The sequence below is a fragment of the Anneissia japonica genome, unplaced genomic scaffold, assembly GCF_011630105.1.
Source record: "Anneissia japonica isolate Jap-2015-1 unplaced genomic scaffold, ASM1163010v1 scaffold2564_len425606_cov169, whole genome shotgun sequence".
NCBI classification, from domain to species: domain Eukaryota; kingdom Metazoa; phylum Echinodermata; class Crinoidea; order Comatulida; family Comatulidae; genus Anneissia; species Anneissia japonica.
The window spans coordinates 343,897-350,978 of NW_022702862.1; positions in this window are offsets into that span (position 1 = coordinate 343,897).

The window sequence follows — 7,082 nt, forward strand, 5'->3', positions numbered from 1 at the left end:
TTTATTTTTTATTTCAACCATCTTTAAAGAGGGTAACCCTTCTAGTTTAGCCCATAGGTTAACTGATATTCAGGGGCCCTCTTTAATAAAATTAAAGAACAGTACAAACAACATCATTACGTCATCATCATCATCATCATCATCATCATAATAATAATAATAATAATAATAATAATAATAATAATAATAATAATAACGACCACGACCACGATCCTCATTTCCCGGTTAGTAATTTACCATACCCACCCCACCCCACTCCCCATATAGAAAACAATACGACATAGGGCTTATCTTATTTATAATACTGAGGCCACACACGTGTGTTTGAAACTAATAGTAGGGTCAATCTGACATGTGACCCCAAACAAATTGCAAGAAAACGTTTTTTGATGTTTTTCGGTAGAATGAGGTCTAGAGAAAAACATATCAAAAGTTGGCAAATATCGGAGCACCGGAAAATGGTTTTTCCAAGATGGCCGCCAAAATGGTGCCAATACCTTAAAAATAGCTATAAATCTGGCAATTTTCTCTTAATTGGAGTCGCGATTTTGTCTCTAAACTGATGTTTATGGGCCAAGAAACTTGTTAGAAGACTTAGAATATGTTTTGATCGATAATGAACAAATTTAAAATGGCATCCAAAATGGCCGTTATATATATATATTTTTTTGTATAACTATAAATCATAAACTAGTGATTCTACAGTGATATTTTCAGTGGCTATGTTTTCTTGGTCATAGAATATACCGGTGCCATTTATTGAAAAAGATTCCAAGCAGTGTTTTAATAAAATATAGAGTTCAAAATGGAGTCAATACCTATAACAGCTATTAAGCACTCTTGCGGAGCCATGATTTGGATATTATAAATAGTGAATAATGTCAATATTCATAGCAGAGAACAAAATGGTAAAAAAACAAATAAATCATATCTCCACAGAGTCACAATCTCATAAATAAAGTCATCAAGTGGAACAGAGAACTATAAATAATAAAGCAATATGAATTAAATTAACGAACGAACGGTAAAACAAAAAGTTGTTACCAGTAGGCCCACTTGTTTGTAGAAACGGATATTTATTAAAGTGCTGTTTTACTGTCAATATTCAATTTCGTCATCGTCATCTGAAAATGTATAATGTGATATATTGTCACAGTTGGAAAGTTGGCAATGTCCACAAGCTGCAGTGCATTCCAGCCCATGTTTTCTACAAATACATTTGGTTGTGCTACATCCTGCAGAGCAGTTGCATCAGATTATTTTGAGTAGTGTGTCAGGTGCTGGTTTATTGTCCGTCATTTTTGGAACTAGTTTGTCGCCTTGTATATCCCAGCCCCATTCAGCAGGATCCATACCACTGTCTGTGCCCATCCACTGCATGACTTGCAAATATGTTCGCCGAGAGTTACATTTTGTGGATGAGGTTGTTAGAGGCAGTTTTTCAGGTTTTACAAAAGTCTTTGCTGTGACCACTTTCTTGCAAAGGAAATTGTAACGTACGGATATGAGAGACTGAGTTTGGGTCCCATTAAACAATGATACCATAACTTTGCATCCAGTTCCTTCTATTGTAAGCTGATCTTCCTTTGGTGCGCAAAATATTTTGGAACTATGCACGCAGGACAGGGTCACACTTAGTAACTTTCTGAAAGACAGACTTTTTGCCAATCCCATAGATTCTTGAACAACAGATCACGGCACATACCATCACCTAGTATTTCAGAACCTTGACGTTATAAGAGTATGGATTCTCTTTGTCTTTGTCGGAGCGAAATTAGAGGTCCTTACAATCCTTTGTTCCGTAATAAAGTAACAGGACCAGCAGATCTGTGTCTTCTCCAATTAGGGTTGTTGACTTGTAGGATGACATTGTAACAGCTGCTTTTACTATATCCACATCTGCATCTCCTTCAGCTTGTATTACATGGCAGGTTTTCTGACGCAGGCGGGTTGCAATCAGATGGATAAGTGCCTGTTTGTTCATAACCTTTGAGAGGAAATCTTTTTTTTCAACAAATTTTGTTGAATCTGTTATATTGACCTTATTTGTAACTCGAGTTTTTCGTCGTTGATATGCATTGTACTTGGCCCTCCATTGTATCCGTCAAATACTATGGTGGCCTGACCATATAGTTTGAGCGTAAAAGATGCGTAGGTATGCAATTGAAGTATATGTGTTCCCTTCTCACCATTTTAATCTGTGGATAAGAGAGCCTCCATCAAGAACATAATGATCCGTTTTGGGGATGGAACGATGTACTGCAGCGTCTGATGAAGTGACGTGGTTTCGTAGTGCATTCAGAAGTTGTGCCTTTTCAGGCTTACGCAAAATATGCTTTGCTTCAAACAAAGATGGGGGATATGGTGACAGTTCGTATTTCATTACCTCATTTAGGCAGATTCCCAGATTGCGATAATAGCAAGAACCTTTGAAACAGGAGACTTGGATCAATGGTTTGATCCTCAGACACCTTGATGGGACGAGCTGATGCTAGCGTATTGGCCTTATTCTTGCGTCTGTATGAATATGAAAAGACCGACTGTCCTTCCACATTTTTAACTATTTCTTCACCTATGGTGAAAAGTTCTTCAACATTTACGTCTTTATCAGCATTTATTCCTGTGATAATGTTTCTCATTGTCGACTCCTCTGAGAAGGGAGAATATTCTGCAAGCTTGGTTGAAAGGTTTTCCAAGTCTACCCTGTCCCTTTTCATACACGAGACAGTTGCCTCTTTGTGTTGCACACTTGTTGTGTACACTTTATTAGTGAAGTCCCGCATGGCAAAGTTATACGCTGAGGATATAGGAGCAGACATTGTCCAAACGGCTCTTTGGTGTTCAGTCATGCCACTTCCTCTGGTTAATCCACCTGTACTCTTCAGAGAACGCATTAGAGTCTGCTCAATGACCGAGTCGGATCCAAGGCCAGTCCAATACTGATTGGAGCGTCTTATCACATGTAATCCATTTCTGAATTGTAACACTACAGGGTTATTTGTTTCTAACGCCTGGCATTTCTGGAGGTAGAGATATGCAGATTTCAAGTAATTTGGGTGCCCAGCAGCAGCAAATATGGGTAAGCATTCAGATATAGCATGGATATGCGTGTGCCATGACCCTGTACGATCAGCTTCGATAAGCTTGCGAGCAACTCCGAGCATTTTCTGGTAGATAAGCCACAATTTGCTTGTTTTTGACCTATTAAATAATTTACACATTTTATCATTCAGAGCATCGACGATCTTGTTAAGGCAGTTTGATTTCAATGTGTCTAAAGCTAGATGCTGATTGGCTAAGAGTTTGATCTGTATTACTCTTGAGTGGGCATGCGTTCATTTCCCTTGTTTATTAAAAGCTGATTTGACCGTGATCTTTTGTCTTTTTATGAAATTAAAAGAATTTTATATTATATTAACTTAATTATGCATATCATCTAAAAAATAAACTTGCATTTAATATAAAAATAACATTACGTCATTATTAACATAATGACGTAATTTTTGACATAATGACGTCATTTTGTATGTTATGATGTCACTTAAAACACTTCAGACACCTTCAAGACATATGCAACTAGCAAAATATGCAATATTTTTAGTAATATTTACATTCAAAATGGTAGATTATTGTTGAATTCCACATTTATGAGTAGATTTAACTCATTTTTATACATTTGGCGGCCATCTTTGTTTTACCTCATATTTTGAACCTTTCCGGTGGTCCGATTCTTGCCAACTTTTGATATGTTATTCTCCACGTTTTATTGTACATAAAACCATCATAAAACGTTTTCTTGCAGTTTTTTTTGGGGTAAGTGCATTTTCTTCATTATTTTGACTCTACTATAAATATAATCATTTTCATCATGGTTTTAATTATTACAAACATATTCTTTCACCATCTATACACATTGAGGCCCTTCTTTTAGGTTAAAATGATCTATATTAAATTTGTCTTTCTTGAGTTTTGGGACTATTATGTGTTTAAATAACTTAAAAGGATAAAACTAAAAAAGCCTGATAGATGAAAATCTATCAGGGAAAGTAATTTTATTTTTAATAAAATTTATATGGACATAAATAACTCATTATTAATTAATAAATCCTTATTTTTAGTCTTAAATTTATAGTCATAACTAGGTACAACATTGCAATTCTTTTAGATTCAAATTTTTATTTGATTCATTGTTTTTGTCTTCTATAACAGTATATGCCTAGGTAACTATAACCATACACATAAAAATATAATTACATAATTATCACTATGGTGTGGCTTTTATGTTTTTTCCTCGCTGTGAACGCATGTGCAAGAGAGTGTGAAAAATCATTAGCTTCTAATGGGATTCAAATTCATTAACTTCGGTCCATTTACTCAACTTACAATACGGAGGCAGAGAATTATAACGAACTTCAAATATAAGACGAGCACCGTTTAAAGTTGGTTTTGTCTATTAAATAGTTTTGAAGACAAAGTTCACATTTAACTTTGTGTAATAGTATAGGCGCAGAAATATTTTCTTTAATTAGAGGTGGTCTTTAATTGGAAGGATCTTTAATTGGAGGGAGAACTGTACTTATTGTAATGAATATAGGCCTACATTACTATATTATGTGGATTTATTAATAATGTTTGTAAAGATTGATTTTTAAAAAGTTTAGGGGTATAATATAAAATAACAAATAACTATTATAACATTTTGATTAGGCCTACTTCCAATTAAAAAATTGTAACCCTTAAATTAAAAGTGAAGACATTAATTTTTCTAAAATTATGCATATGGTATTTCCCGGCTGAGGAGCCATTTTTTCAACCATAGTGAAAAAAATGTGTTACACCCCATCACCCACCCACGCCCACTCTTATTGGCCAGACCACTTGCAAAGTGCTTCCGACGGCTATGCTATCCGAACATTGTGTAGAGGAAAATTTTCTTGAAATTATAACTTAATAAAGTACAAATGATATACGTGTACATGACAATATGTGTGCTTATGTTTTTTTTTTTTAATGTGACGTGCATGAAGATTTTCTGCATAGCCGTCGGAAGCAAGTGGTCCGCCATTATGATAAAAACGGGTGAGGTGGGCACTAAACTAGGCTCTTAAACTGCGGAAAAGACTAAATCCACCAGTCACGAGTAACATTATTTTAAATAGGCCTATTCATCAGAATAATTATTCGTCATCAGAAATTGTATGCATGACTCATTAGTGGATCGACTCAACGCAGGTTAATGCAGATCTGGGTTAATGCGACCCGCATAACATCAAGTGTCGCGGGAATTTTTATATTTAGTTCAGTGTTTCGTATAACAAAATAAGTACCGGTAATACATGATATTGCAATATCAACAAGTATAATAGTACCATAAACATTATAATGTTTATGTTGATGTCTCGTAGTAATCTGTATTCGTGCGAGGGGTCGTTATTGTATACTGTTGTGTGCTTTGGCCGATAATGTGACAGATATAACATTTTATGGCATTATTGTGGGAGATTGGCTTGCAACACTGTCATTAGACGCCATGACGAGATCGCCGGATCAAAATTTTAAAATAATAATCTGCATATCCAAACAAGGTTTTTTTTTTTAATTGCAAATCCCTAATATTCAAATCTACATTTATTGACTTCCTTAAACCAGAATAATTACAACAGATTTTTATTCATATTTTTTATTCCAATACCTCCAACGAGACTCTAGTCGGCCCATTGGTTCAGACTCCTCCGTCATACATGTCGGACCCCTTTGTCGGCAAACCCCAACCCTGGTCGTGGTTTAGACATACATTTGATTTATATAATATTGAATCTTCTGTAAGTTAAGCCTCTTTTAAAACTTTTAGTCATAATAGAAAAACAGGTTCGGTATTTGTAATCATTATAATTCTGTAAAGTTCTGTCTCAATGATATAATGTTATTTATTACATGGTATTTTTGCACACAGAACTAAAATGTTCATAGTGCGCATGCCTAATTAACACAATAAATAATGAGCGACGGCCCAATCAGCAGTCAACATAGCCAGATATCCTAATTAATCCGTCCTGGTCACCCTAAACCCTGTTGACACTTGATTTTTCACCTTGTATACAAATGGCGGCCATTTTGAAAAATGGCAGCCAAATTTATCTAAAATGTGCATATAACTGGAACTAAATAAGCTACAGATATGATTTTGGTGTCTACACGCATAATTTCTATACAGGCAACAAACCAGACATATAAAAACTACTGTCACCCATGCCAGAATGGAACATAATTGAAAAATAAGTGTTTATTTGTTTTAAAATAACCGCAAAATATACTTAAAATGTGCATAAAATAAGAATAAGTATATAAACTTACCAAAAGTAGTCGTGTTTGGTATCTTCGGAAAGCTCTTCCAATGCTATATAATGTATCAGAAACGGTGTAGTGTTTCATATATTGTCCCCTAAAGTCCACTTATGGCATATCATATTAAATTAAACAGGACCAATTTGCGTAGCTCGTGAGCTCTCGGGGTGGGGTGGGGGGGGGGGCGCTCCTACTACTACTACCTAGCACATTACTACCAAGCCTTAAGTAACGAATGTGCTTTCTGGGTGAAGTCCGAGTCCAAATGGGCCCTGGAGAGGTCACTACTTTAACTTACAGTAACACTGATACTCAACACTCTCTTACAACGCTTAACAATACGTAACCTTTTCTATAATTTCCGAAAAAACCAAACAGGCCTAGACCAAAATCCCACAAACACAATATGTGGCAGATTTATTAGAAGGGGTTCTTTCAACTATGCCTCAGTATGCCCCACTATGGAGGTTTGACCAGTTATGTAAGTAATGCCTGTGTGCTTTCTGGGGAAACACTTACTTCCTTCATATCCAGTGGCGTAGAAAAATATTTTCATTGGGGGGGGGATGATTGGCGTGTTAGCCAGTGTCGTAACAGGCGTGGGGGGGAGGGGAAAACTGCCCCTCCCCTGACGGTTTTTATCGGGCTGACCAAGCCGTCGTACCGGGCTGGGTAATAAGAGAAAAGAAAGAGGGGAAAGGGAGGGAAAGAGAAAGAAGAGGAAAAGAAAAGGATAG